A 22,004-nucleotide genomic window follows, 5' to 3' on the forward strand; every position below is an offset into this window, starting at 1 on the left:
TCTGTAAATGGGCCAACAAACACTACCGAGCTCTTTTCGGCTTCTTGTTCCAACAAATGGGGTGCACATTTAGTTGATGATACATGGAGGGGGAAACATATGTGAGTGTTAGTATATGTGGATATCACCTGTCGACTATGTGTGCCATTAGCTGGAGGTTGCAGAGATGAAGATAAGACACATATATACAAATACATTCACATAAACATTTTGGGTAGGGCTGATGTCTTTTCCGGATGGATGTATCTGGGCAGAGGGGGAGACAAAGAAAAACGGGTGAAAGAAACAGGCCATGAAATTCATTTGCAATCCTTATCATAATGCTGTCTCTATGGATGGATCATAAATGAAATCTGCTGCTGTAACAGCGCCCTCGCTCCTTAGACTCATCAAATTTGTTCTTGCGCCGCGTTAGAATTTGAACACACCTAAATATCGAACCAATAATTATGACGACTCCCAGGATACAAAGGAGAAACTTTCCCACACTCATAATGACATTTTGAGCCCACTCTCCTAAACCTGAGAACCATTTGCGTGGGTTCAACCATGAGACCCAGCCGATCAGTTCATTACTCGCAGTCGCTAAGGTAAGGTTGTGCTTCCTCCTGAACTCCCACTTCAACTGCAAGATATCGTCCATCTTTTGATTGATGATCTCTGTTGGGTTGTCAGTGCTGTTTGTAATATAAGTAGTGATGTGCACCGGACATTTTTCGGGTTTTGTGTTTTGGTTTTGGATTCGGTTCCACGGCCGTGTTTTGGATTCGGACGCGTTATGGCAAAACCTCACCAAAAATTTTTGTCGGATTCGGGTGTGTTTTGGATTCGGGTGGTTTTTTAAAAAAACCCTAAAAAACAGCTTAAATCATAGAATGTGGGTGTCATTTTGATCCCATAGTATTATTAACCTCAATAACCATAATTTCCACTCATTTCCAGTCTATTCTGAACACCTCACACCTCACAATATTATTTTTAGTCCTAAAATTTGCACCGAGGTCGCTGGATGGCTAAGCTAAGCGATAAAAGTGGCCGTCACAAACACCTGGCCCATCTAGGAGCGGCACTGCAGTGTCAGGCAGGATGGCACTTCAAAAAAATTGTCCCCAAACAGCACATGATGCAAAGAAAAAAAGGTGGCGCACCAAGGTCGCTGTGTGACTAAGCTAAGCGACACAAGTGGCCGACACAAACACCTGGCCCATCTAGGAGTGGCACTGCAGTGTCAGGCAGGATGGCACTTCAAAAAAATTGTCCCCAAACAGCACATGATGCAAAGAAAAAAAGAGGCGCACCAAGGTCGCTGTGTGACTAAGCTAAGCGACACAAGTGGCCGACACAAACACCTGGCCCATCAAGGAGTGGCACTGCAGTGTCAGGCAGGATGGCACTTCAAAAAAATTGTCCCCAAACAGCACATGATGCAAAGAAAAAAAGAGGCGCACCAAGGTCGCTGTGTGACTAAGCTAAGCGACACAAGTGGCCGACACAAACACCTGGCCCATCTTGGAGTGGCACTGCAGTGTCAGGCAGGATGGCACTTCAAAAAAACTGTCCCCAAACAGCACAAGATGCAAAGAAAAATGAAAGAAAAAAGAGGTGCAAGATGGAATTGTCCTTGGGCCCTCCCACCCACCCTTATGTTGTATAAACAGGACATGCACACTTTAACGAACCCATCATTTCAGCGACAGCGTCTGCCACACGACTGTGACTGAAATGACTGGTTGGTTTGGGCCCCCACCAAAAAAAGAAGCAATCAATCTCTCCTTGCACAAACTGTCTCTACAGAGGCAAGATGTCCACCTCATCATCATCCTCCGATTCCTCACCCCTCTCACTGTGTACATCCCCCTCCTCACAGATTATTAATTCGTCCCCACTGGAATCCACCATCTCAGGTCCCTGTGTACTTTGTGGAGGCAATTGCTGCTGGTGAATGTCTCCACGGAGGAATTGATTATAATTCATTTTGATGAACATCATCTTCTCCACATTTTCTGGAAGTAACCTCGTACGCCGATTGCTGACAAGGTGAGCGGCTGCACTAAACACTCTTTCGGAGTACACATTGGAGGGAGGGCAACTTAGGTAGAATAAAGCCAGTTTGTGCAAGGGCCTCCAAATTGCCTCTTTTTCCTGCCAGTATACGTACGGACTGTCTGACGTGCCTACTTGGATGTGGTCACTCATATAATCCTCCACCATTCTTTCAATGGTGAGAGAATCATATGAAGTGACAGTAGACGACATGTCAGTAATCGTTGGCAGGTCCTTCAGTCCGGACCAGATGTCAGCACTCGCTCCAGACTGCCCTGCATCACCGCCAGCGGGTGGGCTCGGAATTCTTAGCCTTTTCCTCGCACCCTCAGTTGTGGGAGAATGTGAAGGAGGAGATGTTGACGGGTCACGTTCCGCTTGACTTGACAATTTTCTCACCAGCAGGTCTTTGAACCTCTGCAGGCTTGTGTCTGCCGGAAAGAGAGATACAACGTAGGTTTTAAATCTAGGATCGAGCACGGTGGCCAAAATGTAGTGCTCTGATTTCAACAGATTGACCACCCGTGAATCCTGGTTAAGCAAATTAAGGGCTCCATCCACAAGTCCCACATGCCTAGCGGAATCGCTCTGTTTTAGCTCCTCCTTCAATGTCTCCAGCTTCTTCTGCAAAAGCCTGATGAGGGGAATGACCTGACTCAGGCTGGCAGTGTCTGAACTGACTTCACGTGTGGCAAGTTCAAAGGGTTGCAGAACCTTGCACAACGTTGAAATCATTCTCCACTGCGCTTGAGTCAGGTGCATTCCCCCTCCTTTGCCTATATCGTGGGCAGATGTATAGGCTTGAATGGCCTTTTGCTGCTCCTCCATCCTCTGAAGCATATAGAGGGTTGAATTCCACCTCGTTACCACCTCTTGCTTCAGATGATGGCAGGGCAGGTTCAGGATTGTTTGGTGGTGCTCCAGTCTTCTGTATGCGGTGGCTGAATGCCGAAAGTGGCCCGCAATTCTTCGGGCCACCGACAGCATCTCTTGCACGCCCCTGTCATTTTTTAAATAATTCTGCACCACCAAATTCAATGTATGTGCAAAACATGGGACGTGCTGGAATTTGCCCAAATGTAATGCACGCACAATATTGCTGGCGTTGTCCGATGTCACAAATCCCCAGGAGAGTCCAATTGGGGTAAGCCATTCTGAGATGAGCTTCCTCAGTTTCCGTAAGAGGTTGTCAGCTGTGTGCCTCTTCTGGAAAGCGGTGATACAAAGCGTAGCCTGCCTAGGAACGAGTTGGCGTTTGCGAGATGCTGCTACTGGTGCCGCCGCTGCTGTTCTTGCTGCGGGAGGCAATACATCTACCCAGTGGGCTGTCACAGTCATATAGTCCTGAGTCTGCCCTGCTCCACTTGTCCACATGTCCGTGGTTAAGTGGACATTGGGTACAACTGCATTTTTAAGGACACTGGTGACTCTTTTTCTGAGGTCTGTGTACATTTTCGGTATCGCCTGCCTAGAGAAATGGAACCTAGATGGTATTTGGTACCGGGGACACAGTACCTCAATCAAGTCTCTAGTTGCCTCTGAATTAATGGTGGATACCGGAACCACGTTTCTCACCGCCCAGGCTGCCAAAGCCTGAGTTATCTGCTTTGCAGCAGGATGACTGCTGTGATATTTCATCTTCCTCGCAAAGGACTGTTGGACAGTCAATTGCTTACTGGAAGTAGTGCAAGTGGTCTTCCGACTTCCCCTCTGGGATGACGATCGACTCCCAGCAGCTACAACAGCAGCGCCAGCAGCAGTAGGCGTTACACTCAAGGATGCATCGGAGGAATCCCAGGCAGGAGAGGACTCGTCAGACTTGACAGTGACATGGCCTGCAGGACTATTGGCTTTCCTGGGTAAGGAGGAAATTGACACTGAGGGAGTTGGTGGTGTGGTTTGCAGGAGCTTGGTTACAAGAGGAAGGGATTTAGTGGTCAGTGGACTGCTTCCGCTGTCACTCAAAGTTTTTGAACTTGTCACTGACTTATGATGAATGCGCTGCAGGTGACATATAAGGGAGGATGTTCCGAGGTGGTTAACGTCCTTACCCCTACTTATTACAGCTTGATAAAGGCAACAAACGGCTTGACACCTGTTGTCCGCATTTGTGTTGAAATAATTCCACACCGAAGAGCTGATTTTTTTTGTATTTTGACCAGGCATGTCAATGGCCATATTCGTCCCACGGACAACAGGTGTCTCCCCGGGTGCCTGACTTAAACAAACCACCTCACCATCAAAATCCTCCATGTCAATTTCCTCCCTAGCGCCAGCAACACCCATATCCTCATCCTGGTGTATTTCAACAGTGACATCTTCAATTTGACTATCAGGAACTGGACTGCGGGTGCTCCTTCCAGCACTTGCAGGGGGCGTGCAAATGGTGGAAGGCGCAAGCTCTTCCCGTCCAGTGTTGGGAAGGTCAGGCATCGCAACCGACACAATTGGACTCTCCTTGGGGATTTGTGATTTAGAAGAATGCACAGTTCTTTGCTGTGCTTTTGCTAGCTTAAGTCTTTTAATTTTTCTAGCGAGAGGATGAGTGCTTCCATGTGAATCTGAACCACTAGCCATGAACATAGGCCAGGGCCTCAGCCGTTCCTTGCCACTCCGTGTCGTAAATGGCATATTGGCAAGTTTACGCTTCTCATCAGACGCTTTCAATTTAGATTTTTGGGTCATTTTACTGAACTTTTGTTTTTTGGATTTTACATGCTCTCTACTATGACATTGGGCATCGGCCTTGGCAGACGACGTTGATGGCATTTCATCGTCTCGGCCATGACTAGTGGCAGCAGCTTCAGCACGAGGTGGAAGTGGATCTTGATCTTTCCCTATTTTAACCTCCACATTTTTGTTCTTCATTTTTTAATGTGTGGAATTATATGCCAGTATCAATAGCAATGGCCTACTACTATATATACTGCGCACAACTAAAATGCACCACAGGTATAGAATGTAGATGGATAGTGTACTTAATGACGACACAGAGGTAGGTACAGCAGTGGCCTTCCGTACCGTATTGCTATATATAGTATACTGGTGGTCACTGTGTCAGCAAACTGCAAAACTAAAATGCACCACAGGTATAGAATGTAGATGGATAGTATACTTAATGATGACACAGAGGTAGGTACAGCAGTGGCCTTCCGTACCGTATTGCTATATATAGTATACTGGTGGTCACTGTGTCAGCAAACTGCAAAACTAAAATGCACCACAGGTATAGAATGTAGATGAATAGTATACTTAATGACGACACAGAGGTAGGTACAGCAGTGGCCTTCCGTACCGTACTGCTATATATAGTATACTGGTGGTCACTGTGTCAGCAAACTGCAAAACTAAAATGCACCACAGGTATAGAATGTAGATGGATAGTATACTTAATGACGACACAGAGGTAGGTACAGCAGTGGCCTTCCGTACCGTACTGCTATATATACTGGTGGTCACTGTGTCAGCAAACTGCACAACTGAAATGCACCACAGGTATAGAATGTAGATGGATAGTATACTTAATGACGACACAGAGGTAGGTACAGCAGTGGCCTTCCGTACCATACTGCTATATATACTGGTGGTCACTGTGTCAGCAAACTGCACAACTGAAATGCACCACAGGTATAGAATGTAGATGGATAGTATACTTAATGATGATACAGAGGTAGGTACAGCAGTGGCCTTCCATACCGTACTGCTATATATAGTATACTGGTAGTCACTGTGTCAGCAAACTGCAAAACTAAAATGCACCACAGGTATAGAATGTAGATGGATAGTATACTTAATGACGACACAGAGGTAGGTACAGCAGTGGCCTTCCGTACCGTACTGCTATATATAGTATACTGGTGGTCACTGTGTCAGCAAACTGCAAAACTATAATGCACCACAGGTATAGAATGTAGATGGATAGTATACTTAATGACAACACAGAGGTAGGTACAGCAGTGGCCTTCCGTACCGTACTGCTATATATAGTATACTGGTGGTCACTGTGTCAGCAAACTGCAAAATTAAAATGCACCACAGATATAGAATGTAGATGGATAGTATACTTAATGACGACACAGAGGTAGGTACAGCAGTGGCCTTCCGTAGCGTACTGCTATATATACTGGTGGTCACTGTGTCAGCAAACTGCACAACTGAAATGCACCACAGGTATAGAATGTAGATGGGTAGTATACTTAATGATGACACATAGGTAGGTACAGCAGTGGCCTTCCGTACTGTACTGCTATATATAGTATACTGGTGGTCACTGTGTCAGCAAACTGCAAAACTAAAATGCACCACAGGTATAGAATGTAGATTGATAGTATACTTAATGATGACACAGAGGTAGGTACAGCAGTGACCTTCCATACCGTACTGCTATATATAGTATACTGGTGGTCACTGTGTCAGCAAACTGCAAAACTAAAATGCACCACAGGTATAGAATGTAGATGGATAGTATACTTAATGACGACACAGAGGTAGGTACAGCAGTGGCCTTCCGTACCGTACTGCTATATATACTGGTGGTCACTGTGTCAGCAAACTGCACAACTGAAATGCACCACAGGTATAGAATCTAGATGGATAGTATACTTAATGATGATACAGAGGTAGGTACAGCAGTGGCCTTCCGTACCGTACTGCTATATATAGTATAGTGGTGGTCACTGTGTCAGCAAACTGCAAAACTAAAATGCACCACAGGTATAGAATGTAGATGGATAGTATACTTAATGACGACACAGAGGTAGGTACAGCAGTGGCCTTCCGTACCGTACTGCTATATATAGTATACTGGTGGTCACTGTGTCAGCAAACTGCAAAACTATAATGCACCACAGGTATAGAATGTAGTTGGATAGTATACTTAATGACGACACAGAGGTAGGTACAGCAGTGGCCTTCCGTACCGTACTGCTATATATAGTATACTGGTGGTCACTGTGTCAGCAAACTGCAAAATTAAAATGCACCACAGGTATAGAATGTAGATGGATAGTATACTTAAAGACGACACAGAGGTAGGTACAGCAGTGGCATTCCGTACCGTACTGCTATATATACTGGTGGACACTGTGTCAGCAAACTGCACAACTGAAATGCACCACAGGTATAGAATCTAGATGGATAGTATACTTAATGATGATACAGAGGTAGGTACAGCAGTGGCCTTCCGTACCGTACTGCTATATATAGTATACTGGTGGTCACTGTGTCGGCAAACTGCAAAACTAAAATGCACCACAGGTATAGAATCTAGATGGATAGTATACTTAATGACGACACAGAGGTAGGTACAGCAGTGGCCTTCCGTAAAAGTACTGCTATATATAGTATACTGGTGGTCACTGTGTCAACAAACTGCAAAATTAAAATGCACCACAGGTATAGAATGTAGATGGATAGTATATTTAATGACGACACAGAGGTAGGTACAGCAGTGGCCTTCCGTACCGTACTGCTATAGATGGTATACTGGTGGTCACTGTGTCAGCAAACTGCAAAACTAAAATGCACCACAGGTATAGAATGTAGATGGATAGTATACTTAATGACGACACAGAGGTAGGTACAGCAGTGGCCTTCCGTACCGTACTGCTATATATAGTATACTGGTGGTCACTGTGTCAGCAAACTGCAAAACTAAAATGCACCACAGGTATAGAATGTAGATGGATAGTATACTTAATGACGACACAGAGGTAGGTACAGCAGTGGCCTTCCATACCGTACTGCTATATATAGTATACCGGTGGTCACTGTGTCAGCAAACTGCAAAACTAAAATGCACCACAGGTATAGAATGTAGATGGATAGTATACTTAATGACGACACAGAGGTAGGTACAGCAGTGGCCTTCCGTACCGTACTGCTATATATACTGGTGGTCACTGTGTCAGCAAACTGCACAACTTAAATGCACCACATGTATAGAATCTAGATGGATAGTATACTTAATGACGACACAGAGGTAGGTACAGCAGTGGCCTTCCGTACCGTACTGCTTTATATAGTATACTGGTAGTCACTGTGTCAGCAAACTGCAAAACTAAAATGCACCTCAGGTATATAATGTAGATAGATAGTATACTTAATGACGACACAGAGGTAGGTACAGCAGTGGCCTTCCGTACCGTACTGCTATATATAGTATACTGGTGGTCACTGTGTCAGCAAACTGCAAAACTAAAATGCACCACAGGTATAGAATGTAGATGGATAGTATACTTAATGGCGACACAGAGGTAGGTACAGCAGTGGCCTTCCGTACCGTACTGCTATATATAGTATACTGGTGGTCACTGTGTCAGCAAACTGCACAACTTAAATGCACCACATGTATAGAATCTAGATGGATAGTATACTTAATGACGACACAGAGGTAGGTACAGCAGTGGCCTTCCGTACCGTACTGCTTTATATAGTATACTGGTAGTCACTGTGTCAGCAAACTGCAAAACTAAAATGCACCTCAGGTATATAATGTAGATAGACAGTATACTTAATGGCGACACAGAGGTAGGTACAGCAGTGGCCTTCCGTACCGTACTGCTATATATAGTATACTGGTGGTCACTGTGTCAGCAAACTGCAAAACTAAAATGCACCGCAGGTATAGAATGTAGATGGATAGTATATTTAATGATGACACAGAGGTAGGTACAGCAGTGGCCTTCCGTACCGTACTGCTATATATACTGGTGGTCACTGTGTCAGCAAACTGCACAACTGAAATGCACCACAGGTATAGAATTTAGATGGATAGTATACTTAATGACGACACAGAGGTAGGTACAGCAGTGGCCTTCCATACCGTACTGCTATATATACTGGTGGTCACTGTGTCAGCAAACTGCACAACTGAAATGCACCACAGGTATAGAATGTAGATGGATAGTATACTTAATGATGACACAGAGGTAGGTACAGCAGTGGCCTTCCGTACCGTACTGCTATATATAGTATACTGGTGGTCACTGTGTCAGCAAACTGCAAAACTAAAATGCACCACAGGTATAGAATGTAGATGGATAGTATACTTAATGACGACACAGAGGTAGGTACAGCAGTGGCCTTCCATACCGTACTGCTATATATAGTATACTGGTGGTCACTGTATCAGCAAACTGCAAAACTAAAATGCACCACAGGTATAGAATGTAGATGGATAGTATACTTAATGACGACACAGAGGTAGGTACAGCAGTGGCCTTCCATACCGTACTGCTATATATAGTATACTGGTGGTCACTGTGTCAGAAAACTGCAAAACTAAAATGCACCACAGGTATAGAATGTAGATGGATAGTATACTTAATGACGACACAGAGGTAGGTACAGCAGTGGCCTTCCGTACCGTACTGCTATATATACTGGTGGTCACTGTGTCAGCAAACTGCACAACTGAAATGCACCACAGGTATAGAATGTAGATGGATAGTATACTTAATGACGACACAGAGGTAGGTACAGCAGTGGCCTTCCGTACCGTACTGCTATATATACTGGTGGTCACTGTGTCAGCAAACTGCACAACTGAAATGCACCACAGGTATAGAATCTAGATGGATAGTATACTTAATGATGATACAGAGGTAGGTACAGCAGTGGCCTTCCGTACCGTACTGCTATATATAGTATACTGGTGGTCACTGTGTCAGCAAACTGCAAAACTATAATGCACCACAGGTATAGAATGTAGATGGATAGTATACTTAATGACGACACAGAGGTAGGTACAGCAGTGGCCTTCCGTACCGTACTGCTATATATAGTATACTGGTGGTCACTGTGTCAGCAAACTGCAAAATTAAAATGCACCACAGGTATAGAATGTAGATGGATAGTATACTTAATGACGACACAGAGGTAGGTACAGCAGTGGCCTTCCGTACCGTACTGCTATATATAGTATACTGGTGGTCACTGTGTCAGCAAACTGCAAAACTGAAATGCACCACAGGTATAGAATCTAGATGGATAGTATACTTAATGATGATACAGAGGTAGGTACAGCAGTGGCCTTCTGTACCGTACTGCTATATATAGTATACTGGTGGTCACTGTGTCAGCAAACTGCAAAACTAAAATGCCCCACAGGTATAGATTGTAGATGGATAGTATACTTAATGACGACACAGAGGTAGGTACAGCAGTGGCCTTCCGTACCGTATTGCTATATATAGTATACTGGTGGTCACTGTGTCAGCAAACTGCAAAACTAAAATGCACCACAGGTATAGAATGTAGATGGATAGTATACTTAATGACAACACAGAGGTAGGTACAGCAGTGGCCTTCCGTACCGTACTGCTATATATAGTATACTGGTGGTCACTGTGTCAGCAAACTGCAAAACTAAAATGCACCACAGGTATAGAATGTAGATGGATAGTATACTTAATGACGACACAGAGGTAGGTACAGCAGTGGCCTTCCGTACCGTACTGCTATATATACTGGTGGTCACTGTGTCAGCAAACTGCACAACTGAAATGCACCACAGGTATAGAATGTAGATGGATAGTATACTTAATGACGACACAGAGGTAGGTACAGCAGTGGCCTTCCGTACCGTACTGCTATATATACTGGTGGTCACTGTGTCAGCAAACTGCACAACTGAAATGCACCACAGGTATAGAATCTAGATGGATAGTATACTTAATGATGATACAGAGGTAGGTACAGCAGTGGCCTTCCGTACCGTACTGCTATATATAGTATACTGGTGGTCACTGTGTCAGCAAACTGCAAAACTATAATGCACCACAGGTATAGAATGTAGATGGATAGTATACTTAATGACGACACAGAGGTAGGTACAGCAGTGGCCTTCCGTACCGTACTGCTATATATAGTATACTGGTGGTCACTGTGTCAGCAAACTGCAAAACTAAAATGCACCACAGGTATAGAATGTAGATGGATAGTATACTTAATGATGACACAGAGGTAGGTACAGCAGTGGCCTTCCGTACCGTACTGCTATATATACTGGTGGTCACTGTGTCAGCAAACTGCACAACTGAAATGCACCACAGGTATAGAATGTAGATGGATAGTATACTTAATGATGATACAGAGGTAGGTACAGCAGTGGCCTTCCGTACCGTACTGCTATATATAGTATACTGGTGGTCACTGTGTCAGCAAACTGCAAAACTATAATGCACCACAGGTATAGAATGTAGATGGATAGTATACTTAATGACGACACAGAGGTAGGTACAGCAGTGGCCTTCCGTACCGTACTGCTATATATAGTATACTGGTGGTCACTGTGTCAGCAAACTGCAAAATTAAAATGCACCACAGGTATAGAATGTAGATGGATAGTATACTTAATGACGACACAGAGGTAGGTACAGCAGTGACCTTCCGTACCGTACTGCTATATATACTGGTGGTCACTGTGTCAGCAAACTGCACAACTGAAATGCACCACAGGTATAGAATCTAGATGGATAGTATACTTAATGACGACACAGAGGTAGGTACAGCAGTGGCCTACTGTACCGTAATGCTATATATTATATACTGGTGGTCACTGGTCAGCAAAACTCTGCATTGTACTCCTCCTATATAATATTATACTGGTGGTCCCCAGTCCCCACAATAAAGCAGCACACTGACCACAGATATGTAGTGTTTTTCAGGCAGACAACGTATACTGGTGGTCACTGTCAGCAAAACTCTGCACTGTACTCCTGCTATATAATACAGCTGCTCCCCAGTCCCCACAATTAAGCAGTGTGAGCACAGATATATGCAGCACACTGAGCACAGATATGGAGTGTTTTTCAGGCAGACAACGTATTACTGGTGGTCACTGTCAGCAAAACTCTGCACTGTACTCCTCCTATATACAGCTGCTCCCCAGTCCCCACAATTAAGTAATAAGCAAGCACAAAATATTTGCAATGCATCAACATAAACGGAGAGGACGCCAGCCACGTCCTCTCCCTAACATTTCCAATGCACGAGTGAAAATGGCGGCGACGCGCGGCTGCTTATATAGAATCCGAATCTCGCAAGAATCCGACAGCGGGATGATGACGTTCGGGCGCGCTGGGGTTACCCGAGCCATACGGGAGAATCCGAGTATGGCTCGGACCCGTGTAAAAAGGGTGAAGTTCGGGGGGGTTCGGTTTCCGAGAAACCGAACCCGCTCATCACTAAATATAAGTACAGCACTTCACACCATATTGAGTTGCCAGAGTAACACAGTACCCACCTGTCACGGCTGTGACATAATTAAGGACCATCCTGTGCTGAATCAGTTCCTTCTTGTAAGCTTGTAACTCCCTTCCCGTATACCTGAAGGTGTCGTCATACATCTCAGTGATATTATCTATCAAGTTCGCTAGCGCATGGATATACCTATAATTTATAGTTCCTCTGGCAGTACGGGTAATGTCTAATGCGAGAAGGAACTGAATCTCGGTGGATTCGTGGATCAAATCAGAGGCTGCGTGCTCTGCCCTATCTATGAGGTGTCTCTTGATGATGTGTTCATAGTGAGTATGAGTATAAGGAGCCTGAGCACTGCGGTGAACGTCTTTCATTTTATCATGGGTTATGGTCATGACCTCCGGTAGTACTCTCCCAATATAACACAATCCCTCTGAGCTCGGGGCAAGCCACTTGTACTCCTTCCTCCCACATATGAAATAGGCATCATCTGGGAGAACATAGGGGACAAAATATAACATCACCATATTACAAATTTTAAATGTAAAGAAACCAATCCCTAGTTCTCCCATCTGCTCAGTACAAGTATCGGGCTGGATGATATGAGCACAATACCCTGACGATACTTTTCCAACCCACATGGTCTTGCTTCCACGAGTATACCTATACCGAAAATACCTCCCACTGTTGGTTATTTGGCATACAAGTTCAGAGTCTATGGGTATCCTATCAGCTATGTGTGAAAGGGTCATTGTCTGGTTATTCCACGTCACTTCCCAGTTTTCGGTAATTGGAAATATTAAAACACCATTAGGACCTGTCTACATGATACTGGTGGAGCTTCAAACTAGGGGGCCTAGAGATATTGAATTTCTTGTCCACCGGTCTCCCACCCCGCAATTCGAGTACCTCATCTATTGCTAAAGGGTATGGTACTAATCCTGACTTACTCTGACCTTGAGGTACTTGTGAGCACACCCAGCATTCTGTCTGGTTTAAGACCTTACCCACTAGTGAGTGGTAATCACTCAATTGATGGCGGTCCATGTCGATATTAAGGTTGGACTGACATCTCTGGATGCACCCATCCTCTACTGTATTCTCACAATTCCTACAAATACAATATTCATCAGACAATAACCCTTCACAGTGCCTCCGAGCTCCCTGACTATCATAGCGCTTACTGATGCCAGCCTTTACTAGAGTGATGTGCTGCTCCTGAGATCCTACAAATTCATACTCGCCATCAGAACCCATTCCAGATCCCTGCTCGACCTCTCTGGGACCCTCACCAAAACAAACTGCCCTGATCAAAACCAGAATTACTAACAGAACCCGAAACGCAGTCTCTTGTGATCGATCCATTTCGTTAGGGGAAAGGAGGAAAATAAGAAGGAGAAAAGAAAGGAAAATGCAGGGGGAGGTGAAAAAAGAAAATGGTGCGACAACCGTTCTAGATCTTGTTACTCTCTGTGCTCAGATGCCCTTCAACAGTCCTGCCTCTCAACTTTCCTGGAACAAACACTCCAGTGATACGAGATTCTCTACACTCTGCTCTTTGTCACGAGTTCTCTCTGGGTCAGCGACCTTCTTGCAGTGGGACGAGTGGACCCAAGTCTCTCTTTCGGCGACCTTCAATGCTGTCGTGCTGGTTAACAAGACTTGGTATAGTCCTTCCCACCTGTCTATGAGGCAACCTGAGCGTAAGAAATTTCGAATCATCACATAATCCCCAGGCTCAATGTCATGACAATTACTGTTCGGTAGGTCAGGAATCACCAGCTTTTAATTTCTTTGTTGATTTCTCAGCTGCTGGCTCATCCCAACCAAATATTTCACAGTCACTTCATTATTACATTTCAAATAATCCTGGGGGTCTATCATTACATGAGGTTGTCGACCAAAAAGAATTTCAAAGGGTGATAAGTTAAGGGGAGACCTGGGAGTGGTTCTGATGCTGTACAACACTAGTGGCAGAGCTTCTGGCCACAGCAATCCAGTTTCAGCCATTAATTTGCTCAGCTTGTTCTTAATAGTGCTGTTCACTCTCTCTACCTTTGCACTCGCCTGTGGACAGTATGGAGTATGCAGCTTGCTATTAATTCCCATCAGTTTGCACATGACCTGAAAGACTTCACCTGTAAAATGGGTACCCCTGTCACTTTCAATTATTCTATGGATACCATATCTACACACAAATTTCTGCACAATTTTCTTTGCAGTGAACGTAGCAGTATTTGTGGCAGCAGGGAACGCTTCTACCCAGTTGGAAAATACATCAATACAAACTAACACATATTTCAAATTCCTACAGGGTGGTAACTGTATGAAATCGATTTGTATTAACTGAAAAGGTCCGTCTGTAGGAGGGATATGGGATGGCTCTGTTGGTATTGTCTTTCCGATATTCTTCCTCAAGCAAGTAAAGCATGTCATTGCTCTCTTACCTGCATGAGAAGAGAATCCTGGCGCACACCAGTAGGCTCTTACCAATTTGCACATACCCTCTTTACCCAGATGAGTCAGACCGTGTGCCGCCTCAGCTAGGCTTGGAAGATATGCTCTGGGGGCCACTGGCTTACCGTGTCCACCTGTCCACAGTCCTAAGGACTCCTGGCCATACCCCTTGCCCTCCAGACTGCCTTTTTCTGTAGGGAACACAAATTTTGCATTTCAATTAATTGTTGTGTGTTGATCGTGTTAAATGTCATCAGTGATGTGATGTTCGTTTGTATGGGGGTGCTTGCTGCTGATTTAGCAGCTTCATCTGCCTGGCTGTTACCAAGTGAAATTGGGTCTTGGTTGTGTGTGCTTTGCACTTGATAACAGCCACTCTGTCTGGTTCCTGTATTGCTGTCAAAAGCCTTTTGATGTGGGATGCATGCGCTACAGATGTGCCAGCTGCCGTCATGAAATTTCTGAGGCGCCATAGGGCCCCAAAATCATGCACTACTGCAAAGGCGTACCTAGAATCTGTGTATATATTAGCTGACTTACCCTTGGCCAATTCACACGCTCTGGTTAGGGCGACAAACTCAGCAACTTGTGCTGAGTGCGGTGGGCCCAGGGGTTCAGCTTCTATGATACCTTCGTCATCTACAACTGCATATCCAGTGCACAAGTCTCCCAATTCCGGCTGTGGCAACTACCGTCAGTGTAGAAGGTAAAGTCTACTCTTTCCAGTGGGTTGTCACTGATGTCAGGTCTCGCTTTGAAAGTCTGATTCAGGTATTCCATACAATCATGCGTATCAGTATCTGCACTAAATCCTCCTTCACCATCATTCTCATCCTCCACCCTTTGTGCCTGTCCAGGCACACTTGGCAAGTAAGTTGCAGGATTTAGTGAGCTGCATCTCTTAATGGTGATGTTTACCGGGGCCATCAGTGATAATTCCCACTTTGTAAACCGAGCCGATGAGACATGTTTGGTTTGGGCTGAGTTTAGTAAGGCTGATACTGCATGAGGTGTATGAATGGTCAGGTCATGTCCTAACACTACGTCCTCGCTTTTACTTACCAGCAAAGCTATCGCTGCAACACTTCGCAAGCAAGTGGGGAGAGACAGCACTACAGTGTCCAACTGTGCACTGTAGTAAGCTACCGGTCTGCTGGCATCACCATGTCTCTGAGTTAAAACCCCTGCCGCGCACCCTGCACTTTCTGTACCGTACAATTCAAAGGGCTTCTCATAATCTGGCATACCTAATGCAGGTGCCTGTGATAGGCACTGTTTGAGTCTCTCAAATGCCAGTTCGGACTCATCTGTGTGCGAGATCCGTTCTGGTTTGTTCGAAGAGACCATTTCTTGCAAAGATAAAGCCAGTATAGAGAACCCTGGAATCCAGTTCTGACAGTACCCACACATTCCAAGGAAAGTGCGGATCTGTTGCTGAGTTTGTGGCAGAGTCATGTCGCGAATCGCCTGTATTCTATCAGCAGTGAGGTGTCTAAGTCCTTGAGTCAAACAATGTCCCAAATATTTGACCCTGGTCCGGCACAACTGCAACTTATCCTTTGAAACCCTGTGTCCCGTTTGGGAAAGATGAAACAGAAGCTGTTTCGTGTCTTTCAAGGACGATTCGAGTGAGTCAGAACACAACAATAATTAATCGACATACTGTATTAGTACTGATACACTCTCATGTTGAAAGGATTGTAAACAGTCATGAAAAGCCTGGGAGAAAATACTTGGGCTGTCAATGAAACCTTGGGAGAGACGAGTCCAGGTGTACTGTACTCCCCTGTATGTAAAGGCTTAAAGGTACTGGCTGTCAGGGTGAAGAGGGACAGAAAAGAAAGCAGAACAGAGGTCAATGACAGTGAAGAATTTTGCAGTAGAGGGAATTTGCATGAGGATGACAGCTGGATTGGGCACTACAGGGAATTGGCTCTCAACTATCTTGTTTATCCCCCTTAGATCCTGCACCAGTCTGTAACCCCTCCCCCCACTCTTTTTCACAGGGAAGATGGGACTATTGGCGGTGCTGGACGTCCTGACTAGGATGCCCTGCTGTAGCAGCCGCTCTATGGCAGGGTATACTCCTAACTCTACCTCTGGCTTCAGAGGATACTGAGGGATTTTTGGAGCTATCCTACCATCTTTTACTTGTACTACTACTGGAGCTACATTCGCCATCAATCCAGTGTCTTGTCCATCTTTGGTCCAAAGGGAACCCGGTATTTGTGAGATAATTTCCTCTACCTTTGATGGACACTTGTCTATAACAGTAGAATGCGACATTAGCCTTTGAGGGGTGTCTGATATATATTGCACTTCTTGAGCGTGGTTCTCAGGAATATCCAAGAAGACACCCTCAGGAGTACAATATATGACACACCGCATTTTACACAATAAGTCTCTGCCGAGTAGATTAGTCGGAGCCGATGCAGCCAGCAGAAAAGAATGTTTGGTTTGCAAGGGCCCTATCGTAATCTCTGCAGGTCTACTCAAAGGGTATTGTTGCACCGTTCCTGTTACTCCCATTGCCCGAATCATCTTTCCCGTGGTCTTTATACCTGATGTGGAATTCAACACTGACCTGGCCGCCCCTGTATCTACAAGAAATGGTAAGGGTACACCAGCTACATCAACCGTGACCTGAGGTTCACTACCAAGGCTAGCAATCAATTTCACTGGCTACAGACTACAGGTGTGGCCCAACCCCTATTGTGTATTGGTACCCTCCCGCAGCACATTGGCAGCTACAATATGTGAGGGGGGTAGCTGAGAATTTTTGGAGGTCTGCCAATCTCTCCTTGGTGGGTACCTCCTTGTTTCCCCTGCATGCGGCTCATAATTTCTCCTAGGTGGTCCCTGATCCCAATTATGGGAATTGTAGTGTGGTTCATACTCTGGTCTAGGGGGTCAGTATACGTTATGGGTACCTTTACTCCTACATTCCCTCGAGTAATGTCCTACCTTCTGACAATTATAACATATTACTACACGTGGCTTACCATCAGGGGTCTGGGGTTTTGGCTGATGTGGTTTTGCTGTAAGAGCCTGTATACTCACCATCACCAGCTTATCCCCTTGCGACTCCCTGTGCTTACTGATGTTCCGATCGTGCTCGACAGCGGACTCTCTCAATGCAGCCACCGTGATACCTCTCCAATTAGGTAGAGAGGTTTGCACCCTTGTCCTCAGTGCCTCCTTTAACCCATCCATTAATACAGAAACAGCTACCTCCCTGTGGTGTGCATTATCCTTAATGTCCTCGATCCCAGTACATCTAGCTATTTCCTGCAGTGCTCGATGGAAATATTCGGATGCCATTTCACCTTCTTTTTGTCTTATGGAGAAGATTTTATTCCATTTAACAACAGTAGGGAAATACACTCCTAATTGCAGGTTGATTTGCCGTACATTCTCCTGATAGTATTCATCAGTGAGAGGTACCTCTGCGTCTAACTTACAATCCGTTATGAATTTCGGGATGTCAATATTTGAGGGTAAACACACCCGTAGCACTGTTCGCCAATCTTTATTTGTGGGCTCGTGGGCGTTACCTTACTCTTTAATGAACCTCTGGCATCCGACTAGATCTTTTCTGGGATCGGGAAATTCTGACATAATTGACCTTAACTCGGCCCGGGACCAGGGACAATGCATGGCAATGTTCCTGATGGGAGTCACCCCCTGAGTGTCAGTTTGCCCGTTGGGAACTGCAATCACCCTGACAGGATTTAATTCAACTACATGATTCTGGCTAGACTCTTTAATGTGGGGAGCTATTGTCTCTGCATAGTGTATGGCGCCGTATTTACCTGTGGACATGACCTCACTTATCCCCCCGCTAGGGGGCCTTGCTACAACTCTTGGTGGTTGGTCCGTGCCCACCTGGGTGTCCTGTATGGTGGCTGCTAGAGAGAGTGACGATATCGTGCTGGGCTCATCTTCCTGCTCACAGTCCTAAGGAAAATTTAGAACGGGATACAACTGGCAATAAACGCAATCCCCAATGCACACCACAAATAGATGGTGAAAGACACCTAGCGCTTTCACTCGCTCCTTCTCCGCTGACGTACCATGACCAACTCCAATAGTGAACACAGCATACCCAGTGAGGCCCTAACTGGCTTCTATTCACTGGAAGTTTTTAGGAGTAACTTACCTCTTCCAGCGAATATCCGCCGCTGAAGATTTTCCTGAGAGAGACCAGCGAAAACTTCCCCTTTTGACTTACACAAATCACGCTTGCGTATGCTCTACACAGCGATAATGATACCGCGATTTTACACAAAAGCTCGTAAAAGGGGTATCAAGTTGCGCTATGTATCGCACCCACAAACATGCGGTCCAATTGCACAGCATATAGGTACTTGTTACCTATCCGTCCTACGACCACTGGAATCGAATCACAAGCTGCGAAACCTCAGCCGGAGTGTAATACAAAACCTTTAAACTTCAAATCACAATTTCTATACTTCTGCACAATGCACAATCCTATATTACGCTCCTCTACAAATCTCCTCACGATTTGCATATTACCTTTACCTTTATTAATGTGAGTCAGCCGCCTCACGACACCAAGTCTCCACTCACTTGGTGTACCCACGGGACCGGAATTTCCGGGGTTCAAATCCTCTCACTCCACTTTCACTCACTCAAATACACCTTATTTTTCTTTTCTGTACAGAAAATCTTTTACTCCCTTTAGGTCAGTAGCTTTTTTCCAGAGGTGTTCAGTTTTTAAACTAAATTTTAGAGTAACCTGCTTTTGAAACCGTATAGTTATGTGCTATTGTATTAAATGTCTACTATCCCACCTTAATTGAACAAATACCGTGTGCTTTGTACTTAGCATCCGTATTCCTACGAAACCTTGCGTAAACACGCGACCAGCGTGCCTTTTACACTACGAGCGCTCTCCTGTACTTTGTCCGGACCACGTGTACAAACGTGCGTCCGCAATAAAACAAATCACACAATCTCTATAAATGTGAGCAATACAAACTATAATTACTCACTTAATACACCCCACACTTGTTCCGTATAACCCTTTATGACTGGGCCAGAACTGCGTTTTGTATTTTCTTATAATTACTCCCTTAAATACATTTATTTCAAATGTATCTATATAGCAAACAAATTTATCCGATTTCACACAGGTTTAAGAATGATTACTACCCTATGGCAACAATGCATGGGAGAGTATGCAAACTATTGGTATGCTTTGTGTACGCTCTTGGCTCCAAAATTACACAGACTTTTAAATAGCTTTTTTCCTGTTTACCTCCGGGCTCTATCAGCACCTCTATCGAGCAGACAGAGCAGACGCAATCTAATCAGCACACAAATAGGGTTTTTAGAACATCCAACAACCAGGAAAAGGTTTAATGTAGATATCTTTCCACCCTTTGCTGATAGATAAAAGTCTGCTATGACCTGCTAGCCTTTGAGTATGTGAAAAAACCGGATCGAGCTCCCAATTGTAAATGTTGATTTACTTACAGGACTAAATGCAACACTTTAAAAAGACATTCAATACCCTTTAAATGGAGACACTGCGGCCGCTGTAATCAATCCTTAGCCTACGTACTTTTTACCCGTGTTTGCGTACAAAGCCCCGTACCGTGTACGCACTTTGCGTACAAACGCTGCGATGGTCGTACAAAGTACACGTGGTGTGTACACACACAAAGACACGCCGTGAGCACTTTGCAGCTACAAGTGTGACTGGATTTCACTTATATAACACTAGCAGGGAAAGAGAGACACAACACCAATTTGTATTTCAAAGACTATGTTGGGATCTGACCCACCAACAGTTCTTTAGTAGCAGGGGGTTGCAATAACAACAATACAATACAATAAGAAAATGGCTACAGTCAATGGTACATATGTTTTGGTTTCGCCTGCGCTTCCCGGTACGGTCCTCAATCATCAAGGTTGATGATCTTCAGAGATTGAGAGAGTGACCTGGCCTGCAGCTGGCTATTTATACATTTGTCCAAAACCTAACACAATGGGAAATGTAATCTCTTTATCCATTGGACACAGGGATGGTCATTTACAGTACAGGAGAGGTCATAGGTCAGTTTGAATAGGTGGGCAATGTCTGCACCGAGAGATATGACTGTAACTACTAACAGCGATGCCGGAAGTGACGTTACGCTAAGGCAGAGAGCAGTCGGGTTGCCAGGACAACGAAGAAGCCGGAACATAGACGTTTAGTATGAGTAGGGCGGCAGCCGGAGAGGACATCATCCATAGTTCATGTTGTCAGGTCAACCGCTACACACGGAAATAGACGCTGAGGCTCGGTGCAGCGTCATAGGGAAAGGTCTGATTATGCAATTTGCTCCTGCTGTGAATCTCGGAGTTTAATTGGTGGATGGAAATTTAAATAGGTAATTGTAAGAAAGGATCGTTATTCATCTCAACCTTGAAAAAGACTCTAGCAAAGAGTTGAAACGCATCGGTTTCCTACCGAGACGCCTGTGAGGAGAGTGTTTTTACCCAGGATCCAGCAGTGACGATCTGTGTGGTGTGTGGGCTGATCCGGAGCACCCATATTGGGACACACGCGCTGATAGGGACTGTCTAATCGCAGTTCCCTTAGATTCTGGTAATTACCCATTGTCTCACATGCCTCTCCAAAGGATTATGTTGAATATTTGATCCCATTGTTGTATTTTCTATGTAATGTATATGTGTTGTTTCAATTAAAATGGTATTTCACTATACATAATTTTTTCTTTACTCTACATGATATCTCTTTCCGGATAACATGATGGAATGATATGAAACAAAGAAGGAATCACTGATAGCGCTAGTTAAGTGGAACTCTCCATTTCTGTTTTTTATGTGCACTTGTGGTGAGGGTAAAACGAACCTCATAGGAGAGAAACACTATTTAAGCTGCTGTCTTTGCGCACCCAGCAATTTCTATAATCTATATTCATTATCCTGCGCATAACTATTCGCAGGAGTGTGCGATCTTCTGCAAACTAACACCGGAATATTGCTCTTAAAATACCCTACAGCTGGATACCAAACACCTCTTTATAACCTAGTTCTGTCCCTTCCTGTCCTGTAAAGGTGAATCCCTTTGTTCTTATACCATTTAAACATGTGTAACTCACTGGTGTGGTGCAGGGAGACTATGTGTACATTGTGCACTATTTGGATTAAATATGTAATGTGTTTTTATGGCTTTTCCATGCGATTACAAACACTACCGTAATTACTCATACCATGCACTAATACGCAGGACCGCGGGAGCGACCACACGCAAATTGCGAATATACACA

Source organism: Pseudophryne corroboree, chromosome 1 (assembly GCF_028390025.1).
Source record: "Pseudophryne corroboree isolate aPseCor3 chromosome 1, aPseCor3.hap2, whole genome shotgun sequence".
NCBI lineage: Eukaryota > Metazoa > Chordata > Amphibia > Anura > Myobatrachidae > Pseudophryne > Pseudophryne corroboree.